Source organism: Salmo salar, chromosome 14 (genome assembly GCF_965601325.2).
Source record: "Salmo salar chromosome 14, fSalSal1, whole genome shotgun sequence".
NCBI classification, from domain to species: Eukaryota; Metazoa; Chordata; class Actinopteri; order Salmoniformes; family Salmonidae; genus Salmo; species Salmo salar.
Window position 1 is genome coordinate 43,106,769 of NC_138304.1, and position 13,222 is coordinate 43,119,990.

At 50.0% G+C, this 13,222-nt stretch overlaps 1 protein-coding gene across 2 annotated transcripts in view; it reads right to left on the bottom strand.

Moving 5' to 3' along the window:
- Positions 1-13,222, bottom strand: part of ece2a (endothelin converting enzyme 2a) — a 246,308-nt gene that overhangs the window by 164,272 nt on the left and 68,814 nt on the right.

Below are 13,222 nucleotides of genomic sequence, written 5' to 3' on the forward strand. Positions count from 1 at the left end.
CAGTAACATTACAACACTACCGCTGCAATACTAAGAGAGGGGACATTTACAGTAATATTACAACACTACTGCTGCAGCACTAAGGGAGAGGACATTTACAGTAACATTACGACACTACTGCTGCAGCACTAAGGGAGAGGACATTTACAGTAACATTACGACACTACTGCTGCAGCACAAAGGGAGAGGACATTTACAGTAACATTACAACACTACTGCTGCAGCACTAAGAGAGAAGACATTTACAGTAACATTACGACACTACTGCTGCAGCACTAAGGGAGGGGACATTTACAGTAACATTACAACACTACTGCTGCAATACTAAGAGAGGGGACATTTACAGTAATATTACAACACTACTGCTGCAGCACTAAGGGAGGGGACATTTACAGTAACATTACAACACTACTGCTGCAGCACTAAGGGAGGGGACATTTACAGTAACATTACCACACTACTGCTGCAGCACTAAGGCAGAGGACATTTACAGTAACATTACAACACTACTGCTGCAGCACTAAGGGAGAGGACATTTACAGTAACATTACAACACTACTGCTGCAGCACTAAGGGAGGGGTAATTTACAGTAACATTACAACACTACTGCTGCAGCACTAAGGGAGGGGACATTTACAGTAACATTACCACACTACTGCTGCAGCACTAAGGCAGAGGACATTTACAGTAACATTACAACACTACTGCTGCAGCACTAAGGGAGAGGACATTTACAGTAACATTACAACACTACTGCTGCAGCACTAAGGGAGGGGTAATTTACAGTAACATTACAACACTACTGCTGCAATACTAAGACAGGGGACATTTACAGTAACATTACAACACTACTACTGCAATACTAAGAGAGGGGACATTTACAGTAACATTACAACACTACTGCTGGAACACTGAGGGAGGGGACATTTACAGTGGAATTACACCACTACTGGTGCAACACTAAGGGAGGGGATATTTACAGTGATATTACAACTACAGGTCGACCGATTAATCGGAATGGCCGATTAATTGGGGCCGATTTCAAGTTTTCATAACAATCGGTAATCAGCATTTTTGGACACCGATTGTGGCCAATTTTTTTAATATTTTTTTTAACCTTTATTTAACTAGGCAAGTCAGTTAAGAACACATTCTTATTTTCAATGACGGCCTAGGAACGGTGGGTTAACTGCTTTGTTCAGGGGCAGAACGACAGATTTTTACCTTGTCAGCTCGGGGATTCGATCTTGCAACCTTCCGGTTACTAGTCCAACGCTCTAACCACCTGCCTTACATTGCACTCCACGAGGAGCCTGCATGGCAGGCTGACTACCTGTTACGCGAGGGCAGCAAGAAGCCAAGGTAAGTTGCTAGCTAGCATTAAACTTATCGTATAAAAAACAATCAATCTTAACATAATCACTAGTAAACTACACATGGTTGATGATATTACTAGTTTATCTAACGTGTCCTGCGTTGCATATAATCAATGCGGTGCCTGTTAATTTCTCATCGAATCACAGCCTACTTCGCCAAACGGGTGATGATTTAACAAGCGCATTGGCGAAAAAAGCACTGATGTTGCACCAATGTACCTAACCATAAACATCAATGCCTTTCTTAAAATCAATACACATGTATATATTTTTAAACCTGCATATTTAGTTAATATTGCCTGCTAACATTAATTTCTTTTAACTAGGGAAATTGTGTCACTTCTCTTGCGTTCCGTGCAAGCAGTCAGGGTATTTACAGCAGTTTGGGCCGCCTGGCTCGTTGCGAACTGTGTGAAGACCATTTATTCCTAACAAAGAACGTAATTAATTTGCCAGAATTGTACATAATTATGACATAACATTGAAGCTTGTACAATGTAACAGCAATATTTAGACTTATGAAAGCTGGCATCCCTATGTTCCTTAATGTTCTGAGCAAGGAACTTAAACGTTAGCTTTCTTACATGGCACATATTGCCCTTTTACTTTCTTCTCCAACACTTTGTTTTTGCATTATTTAAACCAAATTGAATATGTTTCATTATTTATTTGAGGCTAAATAGATTTTATTGATGTATTATATTAAGTTAAAATAAGTGTTCATTCAGTATTGTTGTAAATGTCATTATTACAAATAAATAAACAAATAAAAATCGGCCAATTGTAACGGCTGTCTTCTGTAGAAATGGACCAAGGCGCAGCAGGTATGTGAATACTCATCTTTAATTAAAATAAAGGAGTAGAGCATCCACTTAACAATTCAAACAATATATAAGACAGGAACAGTTTTGCAGGCACACAACACGCAGTGCAAAAACAACTACCCACAAAACCAAGTGACAAACATACTCCTACATATATGACTCCCAATCAGGAACAACGATCCCCAGCTGTTCCTGATCAGGAGTCACAAGACCAACACAGAACAATCACACACACAAGACTGCCACGTCCTGACCCCAAAACTACAACAACAGCTCCATCTGCTGGTCAGGACGTGACAGTACCCCCCCTCAAGGTGCAGACCCCGGAATGCACCTAACAACGAAAAAACACCAGTGCAGGACGTGGACCCTGCTCCACCCTCGGCGTCGCCCACTTCGGTGGAGCCGATAGCTGCGCCAGGCAGACGGACCCCTCGAGCCGGGCCGGAGGACAGGAGGGCCCCTCGGGCCGGGCCGGGGGACAGGAGGGCCCCTCGGGCCGGGCCGGGGGGCAGGAGGGCCCCTCGGGCCGGGCCGGGGGGCAGGAGGGCCCCTCGGGCCGGGCCGGGGAGCAGGAGGGCCCCTCGGGCCGGGCCGGGGAGCAGGAGGGCCCCTCGGGCTGGGCCGGGGAGCAGGAGGGCCCCTCGGGCTGGGCCGGGGAGCAGGAGGGCCCCTCGGGCTGGGCCGGAGAGCAGGAGGGCCCCTCGGGCTGGGCCGGAGGGCATGCGGGCCCCTCGGGCTGGGCCGGAAGGCATGCGGGCCACTCGGGCTGGGCCGGAAGGCATGCGGGCCACTCGGGCTGGGCCGGAAGGCATGCGGGCCACTCGGGCTGGGCCGGAAGGCATGCGGGCCACTCGGGCTGGGCCGGAAGGCAAGCGGGCCACTCGGGCTGGGCCGGAAGGCATGCGGGCCACTCGGGCTGGGCCGGAAGGCATGCGGGCCACTCGGGCTGGGCCGGAGGGCAGGAGGACCACTCGGGCTGGACCGGAGGGCAGGAGGACCACTCGGGCTGGACCGGAGGGCAGGAGGACCACTCGGGCTGATCCTGACAGGCCGGGCACCCTGGCAGATCAGGGCAGGCGGGCACCTCTGGCAGATCAGGGCAGTCTGGCCACTCTGGCAGAACAGGGCAGTCCGGCCACTCTGGCAGAACAGGGCAGTCCGGCCACTCTGGCAGAACAGGGCAGTCCGGCCACTCCGGCAGAACAGGGCAGTCCGGCCACTCCGGCAGTTCAGGGCAGTCCGGCCACTCCGGCAGTTCAGGGCAGTCCGGCCACTCCGGCAGTTCAGGGCAGTCCGGCCACTCCGGCAGTTCAGGGCAGTCCGGCCACTCCGGCAGTTCAGGGCAGTCCGGCCACTCCGGCAGTTCAGGGCAGTCCGGCCACTCCGGCAGTTCAGCGCAGTCCGGCCACTCCGGCAGTTCAGGGCAGTCCGGCCACTCCGGCAGTTCAGGGCAGTCCGGCCACTCCGGCAGTTCAGGGCAGTCCGGCCACTCCGGCAGTTCAGCGCAGTCCGGCCACTCCGGCAGTTCAGCGCAGTCCGGCCACTCCGGCGACTGTTGACTGGCGGGCAGCTCCGACGACTGTTGACTGGCGGGCAGCTCCGACGACTGTTGACTGGCGGGCAGCTCCGACGACTGTTGACTGGCGGGCAGCTCCGACGACTGTTGACTGGCGGGCAGCTCCGACGACTGTTGACTGGCGGGCAGCTCCGACGACTGTTGACTGGCGGGCAGCTCCGACGACTGTTGACTGGCGGGCAGCTCCGACGACTGTTGACTGGCGGGCAGCTCTGGTGACTGTTGACTGGCGGGCAGCTCTGATGACGACTGTTGACTCCTGATGCGTGGGGCAGGTATTGGACGTACCAGCCTGGAGACACGCACCTCCATGCTAGTGTGTCTAGCGGGAAACACCGGACCGAAAGGGCGCACTGGCGGTCTTGAGTGCAGGGTTGGCATCACCCCTTCCGGCTCGATGCTCCCCTTGCCCTGGCACCTGCGGGGCGCTGGTACTGGGCGAAGTGGGCTGTGCGTCCGTATAGGCGAGATGGTGCGCACCTCAGCGTAACATGACGCCCTCCACCTCGTACGCACCTCCCTGTAGTCACGGGTAGCTGGCTTACGGCTCTTCCCTGGCCTGGCCAAACTACCCGTGTGCCCCCCCCAAAAAAAATCTTGGGGCTGCCTCTCGGGTTCCCTTAGCTCCCTTAACTTGTCCGCCCAGAATTTTCTTTCGTCCTGCCAGGTCCATTCTTCCATTTTCTTCTCCTGTGGCTTCCTCCTCTTCTGCTGCTTGGTCCTTTGGTGGGTAGTTCTGTAACGGCTGTCTTCTGTAGAAATGGACCAAGGCGCAGCAGGTATGTGAATACTCATCTTTAATTAAAATAAAGGAGTAGAGCATCCACTTAACAATTCAAACAATATATAAGACAGGAACAGTTTTGCAGGCACACAACATGCAGTGCAAAAACAACTACCCACAAAACCAAGTGACAAACATACTCCTACATATATGACTCCCAATCAGGAACAACGATCCCCAGCTGTTCCTGATCAGGAGTCACAAGACCAACACAGAACAATCACACACACAAGACTGCCACGTCCTGACCCCAAAACTACAACAACAGCTCCATCTGCTGGTCAGGACGTGACACCAATTAATCGGTATCGGCTTTTTTTTTTGGCCCTCCAACAATCGGCATCGGTATTGGCGTCGAAAAATCATAATCGCTCGACCTCTAATTACAACACTACTGCTGCAACACTGAGGGAGGGGACATTTACAGTAACATTACCACACCACTGCTGCAACACTGAGGGAGGGGACATTTACAGTAACATTACCACACCACTGCTGCAACACTGAGGGAGGGGACATTTACAGTAACATTACCACACCACTGCTGCAACACTGAGGGAGGGGACATTTACAGTAACATTACCACACCACTGCTGCAACACTGAGGGAGGGGACATTTACAGTAACATTACCACACCACTGCTGCAACACTAAGGGAGGGGGTATTTACAGTAACATTACAACACTACTGCTGCAGCACTAAGGGAGGGGGTATTTACAGTAACATTACAACACTACTGCTGCAACACTAAGGGAGAGGACATTTACAGTAACATTACAAAACCACTGCTGCAGCACTGAGGGAAAGGATAATTCAAATGGATCCTGAGCATATAGGCCAAGAGGATCTGTCTGCAATGTCAGTGTGTGGTTTGATACACACTCTCTAGGTAGGGAAGAAGACAGCAACAGTGAAGCCATTTTCAATTAGCCTCCCGCAAGGAACACGTCTGTGACAAAGCACAGGTACACTGAAGACACGCATCTCAAGATGATCTGCTAATTCATTTCTATGTGCAGGCTAAAGCCTGCGCTGACCTTGTGTTTAGACAACCTGACAGCAGCTAGCTAGCTAGCATAGCTTGGGGATAGCTTCAGCTGGCTAGCCTATCTAGCTAACTGATATTTCTCTGTCAAATCACAGTTATGCCAAGATGGCAAAAAAGTAAGTGTCTGGAATGTGTTTCATGAGACACTTGTTCTACTTCACTATGAAAGTAGCTTGCAACTTTAACCCTCCCGAAAAGAGATTGCTGTCAGAGTGTAGTATAACTGCAGTATGTTACAAATACGGCATCCAAAAAAACTTTTTTTTTTAAAAGTTTATAACTGCAGTACTGGGTACAAAATACCCCAGTCGACTGCAGTTACTGCACTTGAACTGCAGTTTCAAAACTGCTATCTTTTTTGTAAGGGACGTTTTATCACATCATGTAATGACATGTTATTTCTTTATTTTTTTACTTTAACACTTATTTTTCTTAAAACTGCATTGTTGATTAAGGGATTGTAAGTAAGCATTTCACTGTAAGGTCAACACCTGTTGTATTCGGCGCATGTGACAAATACAATTTGATTTAATGTTACCGTGGAAATGATATCAACAACTGCAAGTTGAACGCCCGGTCTTCAGTCAACTCAGCTGTCAAGTCAACAACTATAACTGGCTAGTTTTGTCTCGTCTCCTTTTGTCTGCTGTTAGATCTTTCCAGGGGACACATCCCTAAATTAATATCCCTACAGGTTTAGGCTACAGGTGGACATTGCACTAACATGGCCAGCTTAACCTGTCTGGGCTAGGGGGCAGTATTTTCACGGCTGGATAAAAAACGTACCCAATTTAAACTGGTTACTACTCTTTCCCAGAAAAGAGAATATGCATATTATTAGTAGATTTGAATAGAAAACACTCTGAAGTTTCTAAAACTGTTTGAATGGTGTCTGTGAGTATAACAGAACTCATATGGCAGGCAAAAACCTGATGAAATTCCAAGCAGGAAGTGGCCTGTTTGCGAATTTGTAGTTCTCCTTTTGCTTCTCTATCGAAACTACAGTGCCCGTGGGGTTATGTAGCACTTTCTAAGGCTTCCATTGGCTCTCTAAAGCCTTCAGAAAGCGGATTGACGCGTCTCCTGTCTCTGGGCAGATAACAGGAGCACAGTTTGTCAGTGGACTGCCTGGTGGCTAAGAGATTGGAAATGCGCATTCATGAGACCTCGCCATTTTTTCTCTTCCTTTTTGAATGAATACACGATTGTCCGGTTGGAATATTATCGCTATTTTACAAGAAAAATACCATAAAAAATGATTTTAAACAGCGTTTGACATGCTTCTAAGTACGGTAATGGAACATTTTGAAATGTTTTGTCTCGAAATGCGCTCGCGCGTTACCCTTTGGATAGTGACCTGAATGCATGAACAAAACGGAGGTATTTGCACATAACTATGGATTATTTGGAACAAAAACAACATTTGGTGTGGAAGTAGCAGTCCTGGGAGTGCATTCTGATGAAGAACAGCAAAGGTAACACAATTTTTCTAATACTAATTCTGAGTTTAGTGAGCTCCGAACTTGGCGGGTGTCAAATTAGCTAGCCGTGATGGCGGAGCTATGTACTCAGAATATTGCAAAATGTGCTTTCGCCGAAAAAGCTATTTTAAAATCTGACATAGCGATATCTGACGTAACGTCCCACCTAGCCCATAGAAGTTAAGTGTAGATACATTTATCAAAACGAAAAACAAGATGGGTGTGTTTGTGTTACAAAGACAAACCATTTTCTGCTGTAAATAGGCGATCATATTGATTTGCTTATAAAGACAGTATGCCTACACTTTACCTAGAAAAGGACAATAAGTTGTGTGTGGAGTAAACCCAGCTAGCACAGTGGATCTGGGCCGATTCCCGCTGAGAGTCGGGGCACTCGGCTGAGAGTCAGACTCGGCCGAGGTCATGTGGCACGAGTGCCGCCTTAGGCAGTATTACTTATGGCTAGGATGCGGGGATTGAGCTCCGGCCGATTCCGGTGTGAGTTATCTGGCCTAAATGTATTACTTGGGTCTCGGGCCGATTCCGGTGTGAGTTATCTGGGCCAAATGTATTACTTGGGGCTTGGGCCGATTCCGGTGTGAGTTATCTGGGCCAAATGTATTACTTGGGTCTCGGGACTGATTCCGGTGTGAGTTATCTGGCCTAAATGTATTACTTGGGGCTTGGGCCGATTCCGGTGTGAGTTATCTGGGCCAAATGTATTACTTGGGGCTTGGGCCGATTCCAGTGTGAGTTATCTGGCCTAAATGTATTACTTGGGTCTCGGGCCGATTGGGGCAACTCTCTAGCAGATGACTACACAAGCTGCTTTATATAATTAACATTTCATAATTTATTTATTTTTCCATACTTTCTCATTGTTTCTGTGATCCCCCCCTATTTTGAGACCCACAACTTTTTTGTGTGTGTGGGGGGGCTTGCCTGTTTTGCATGTTATTTTGGCATTAATATGTGTCACATTTCAGTTTGAAAACAAGAAAGCCACATACAAACATTGTCTCTTTTTTGTTTTCTTGAGTAAGGCAGCTCCAAAATGCAGGTGTTTCAGCCTAGCTCAGTGCTTTCTGTGGTGGTGGGTCAAGCCAGCAGAAAATACAGTGTTGCGCCGTGATTGGCTCAGTGTTCCGTCACTCATGGGGACACTACGTCACCGCCAAGTCTAAGGGTAGAGCAAGAAAATTCTAGCCCATTGGGTGCTGCCATAGAGTTATATTAGCAGGTCATTGGCCACAGATAAAATTACGTTAAAATCAGGTTATATGTACAGTAGCTTTGATTGGACTGATCATATCAACATCTTACTTTCAAAATCTTAGCTAGCAGTCATCATCGTGAATGAAGTCGACAATCTACTGGCAAATCCTTTTTAATCCTTGTAATATGACAAGAAATAATGAAGTGAAATTATAGATAAAACGTATCAGTGCTCATGGGCCATAAACATTACACAACAAGTTGGAAATCGCAAATTCAACAATGAGTGGTTTGGAAGGAATCAGTGACAATGACCAACTGCAAGCATTGAAAAGCAATCACTAGCCTGCTATTCAGTGGAGTGGCTGTGTGGTCCCAAATCTGGGATTTAGGGGCACTTTTCCAAGTTTAAAATGATAAACATTCAACATTGGCCATGCTGTCAATGAAACATGATCTGTGCCAATGTGTGACATTGGGATAAACATTTCAAGATGGTTTTTAAAAAAATGCCCTCAGAACAGCCTCAATTCTTCAGGCCATGGACTCCACAAGGTGTCGAATGCATTCCACAGGGAGGCTGTCCAATGTTGACTCCAATGTTTCCCACTGTCACGTCCTGACCATAGAGTGCTCTTATTTTCTATGGTAGAGTAGGTCAGGGTGTGACTGTTTTTTTTAATCTAGTTTCTTTTTTCTATGTTGTGTTCTAGTTTCTTTTTTCTTTGTTGGGGTTTTTGTATGATTCCCAATTAGAGACAGCTGGTCATCGTTGTCTCTAATTGGGGATCATATTTAAGTAGTTGTTTTTCCCACTTGGTTTTGTGGGAGATTATTTTTGATTTAGTGCATGTTGCACCTCTGTCGTCATGGTTTGTGTTTTGTTTATAGTTTATTGTTTGTCTTGCAAAGTTTCACATTCAAATAAAAGATGTGGAACGATACTCACGCTGCACCTTGGTCCGTTCCTACACACATGCGTGACACCCACAGTTGTGTCAATTATAAAAATTCATGTAATTTCATAATTTTGAAGTCTTCACTATTATTCTACTATGTAGAAAATAGTACAAATAAAGAAAAACCCTTGAATGGATAGGGTAGGTGAGTAGGTGTGTTCAAACTTTTACAGAATCTCCCACCACCAGAGGACCAAGCAGCGTGGCCAGGAGGAATGGACATGGGAGGACATCCTTGGATGGCAAAGGATCCTGGACGTGGGAGGAGATCCAGGCCGGATGGGATTGCCTCCAATGGGAACAGGTGGAAGCAGCGAGGGAGGAACGGCGACGAGATCGGGAGTCACGGCAACGACGGAAGCCTGAGGCAGCTCCAAAAACAAATTGGGGGGGGGCACACGGGGAGATTGGCGGAGTCAGGGTTAGACCTGAGCCAACTCCCCGTGCTTACAGTGGGGAGCGTGTGACCAGTCAGGCACCGGGTTATGCGGTGATGAGCACTGTATCTCCAGTGCGCATTCATAGCCCGGTGCGCTCTGTGCCTGCGCCCCGCATTTGCCGTGCTAGAGTGGGCATTCAGCCAGGACGGATTGTGCCGGCTCAGCGCTCCTGGTCTCCGGTGCGTCTCTTCGGCCCAGGATATCCTGTGCCAGCTCTACGCACGGTATCCCCAGTTCGCCAGCACAACCCAGTGCGGCCTGTGCCAGCTCCCCGCACTTGCCGTGCTACAGGGGGTATTCAGCCAGGACGCGTTGTGCCAGCTTTACGCTCCAGACCTCCAGTCCGCCTCCACGGCCCAGGGTATCCTGCGCCGGCTCTATGCACTATGCCTCCAGTGCGCCTTCACAACCCAGTGCATCCTGTGCCAGCTCTCCACACTTACCGAGCTAAAGTGGGTATCCAACCAGGACGTGTTGTGCCTGCTCCACGCACCCAGCCTCCAGTGATGATCCATGGTCCGAACCCTCCAGTGATAATCCATGGCACAAAGCCTCCAGTGATGATCCATGGCCCGAAGCCTCCAGTGATGATCCATGGCACGAAGCCTCCAGTGATGATCCATGGCCCGGAGCCTGTAGTGATGATCCATGGCACGAGGCCCGGAGCCTCTAGTGATAATCCATGGCACGAAGCTTCCAGGGATGATCCATGGCCCGAAGCCTGTAGTGAAGATCCGTGGCACGAAGCCTCCAGTGATAATCCGTGGCCCGAAGCCTCCAGTGATAATCAGTGGCACGAAGCCTCCAGTGATGATCCGTGGCCCGGAGCCTCCAGCGATGATCCGTGGCACGGAGTCTGCAGCGAGGGTCCCCGGTCCGGAGCCTGCAGCGACGGTTCCCGGCCCGGAGCCTCCAGCGACGGTTCCCGGCCCGGAGCCTCCAGAGACGGTCTGCAGTCCGGAGCCTCCAGAGACGGTCTGCAGTCCGGAGCCTCCAGAGACGGTCTGCAGTCCGGAGCCTCCAGAGACGGTCTGCAGTCCGGAGCCTCCAGCGACGGTCTGCAGTCCGGAGCCTCCAGCGACGGTCTGCAGTCCGGCGTCTCCAGCGACGGTCTGCAGTCCAGAGTCTCCAGCGACGGTCTGCAGTGCAGAGCCTCCAGCGACGGTCTGCAGTCCAGAGTCTCCAGCGACGGTCTGCAGTCCAGGGCCTCCAGCGACGGTCGGCAGTCCAGAGTCTCCAGCGGCGGTCGGCAGTCCAGAGCCTCCAGCGGCGGTCGGCAGTCCAGAGCCTCCAGCGGCGGTCGGCAGTCCAGAGCCTCCAGCGACGATCGGCAGTTCAGAGCCTCCGGAGACGATCTACGGTCCGGTTCCTCCGGCGACGATCCCCGGTCCGGTTCCTCCGGCGACGTTCCCCGGTCCGGAGCTTCCGGCGACGATCCCCGGTCCGGAGCTTCCGGCGACGATCCCCGGTCCGGAGCTTCCGGCGACGATCCCCGGTCCGGAGCTTCCGGCGACGATCCATGGTCCGGAGCTTCCGGCGACGATCCACGGTCCGGAGCTTCCGGCGACGATCCACGGTCTGGGTCCTCCGGCGACGATCGACGGTCCGGAGCATCCGGCGACGATCGACGGTCCGGAGCATCCGGCGACGATCCACGGGCCGGAGCATCCGGCGACGATCCATGGGCCGGAGCATCCGGCGACGATCCACGGGCCGGGTCCTCCGGCGACGATCCACGGTGTGAAGCTTTCGGCGACGACTCCTGAAAGAGAGCCGCCTCCAATGCTGGCGGATCCGCAGGATGAGAAGGTTCTTCGTCCTGCACCAGAGCCGCCACCAACACTAGACACCCCCCCAACCCTCCCTTTTGGTTTCAGGTTTTGCGGCCGGAGTCCGCACCTTTGGGGGGTACTGTCACGTCCTGACCATAGAGTGCTCTTATTTTCTATGGTAGAGTAGGTCAGGGTGTGACTGGGGTTTTTTATTTAGTTTATTTTTTCTATGTTGTGTTCTAGTTTCTTTTTCTATGTTGGGGTTTTTGTATGATTCCCAATTAGAGGCAGCTGGTCATCGTTGTCTCTAATTGGGTTATCATATTTAAGTAGTTGTTTTTCCCACTTGGTTTTGTGGGAGATTATTTTTGAGTTAGTGCATGTTGCACCTCTGTCTTCACAGTTTGTTATTTTGTGTATAGTTTATTGTTTGTCTTGCAAAGTTTCACATTCAAATAAAAGATGTGGAACGATACTCACGCTGCGCCTTGGTCCGTTCCTACACACATGCGTGACACCCACAGTTGTGTCAATTATAAAAATTCATGTAATTTCATAATTTTGAAGTCTTCACTATTATTCTACTATGTAGAAAATAGTACAAATAAAGAAAAACCCTTGAATGGATAGGGTAGGTGAGTAGGTGTGTTCAAACTTTTGACTGGTACTGTAGACAGGTGTGTGCCTTTCCAAATCCTGTCAAATCAATTGAATTTACCACAGGTGGACTCAAGAATGACTCAAGAATGACCAATGGAAACAGGATGTACCTGAGTATTTCAGTTTTTTTTTATATAAATTTGCAAACATTTCTAAAAACCTGCTTTCGCTTTGTCATTATGGGTTACTGTGTGTAGATTGATGAGGAAAATGTAGAAAAAGTCAAGGGGTCTGAATACTTTCCGAATGCACTGTACGTTCACCTTTCAGCGGGACAATAACCTAAAACACAAGGCCAAATCTACGCTGGAGTTGCTTACCAAAAAGACACAGAATTTCCTGAATTCCTGAGTGCCGGTTTTATTTTATTTTCTATATTTTACCCCATTTTTCTCCCCAATTTCAATCTTGTCTCATCGCTGCAACGGGCTCGGGAGGCTTTTTAACACCCGCCCGCATAACCCGGAGGCCAGCATCACCCATGTGTCGGACAAAACACCGTTCAACTGATGACTGATGTCAGCCTGCAGGCGCCAGGCCCGCCACAAGGAGCTGCTAGAGAGCGATGAGCCAAGTAAAGCCCCTCCGGCCAAACCCTCTCCTAAAGACGCTGGCCAATTGTGCACCGCTCTATGGGACTCCCGATCACAGCCGGTTGCGACACAGCCTGGTATTGAACCCAGGTCTGTAGTGACGCCTCTAGAACTGCAATGCACTGCCTTAGACCAGGTGCGTGTAATGATGACGAGACAAGTACGGGGTTGATGAGTGAAGGGTGTTTGCCAGCAGTAGGTTTGGCAGCAGCTAGAAGGCCGGCGACGCCGAACACCTGAGCTGGTCAGGAGGGGGAGACAAAGCGAAGGCTGGTGTGACAGTACCCCCCACTGAGGTGCCGCCGACCTTGGGGAGGAAAGCGGAGACGAGGTGCGGGTCGGTCGGGATGACGCCTGTGGAAGTCCCGAATGAGAGAACGATCCAGGACGTCCCGCGCCGAAACCCAGCACCGCTCTTCGGGACCGTAACCCTTCTAGTCGACCAGGTACTGGAGAAGCCCCCCACAACGCCGTGAGTCCAACAGGCTG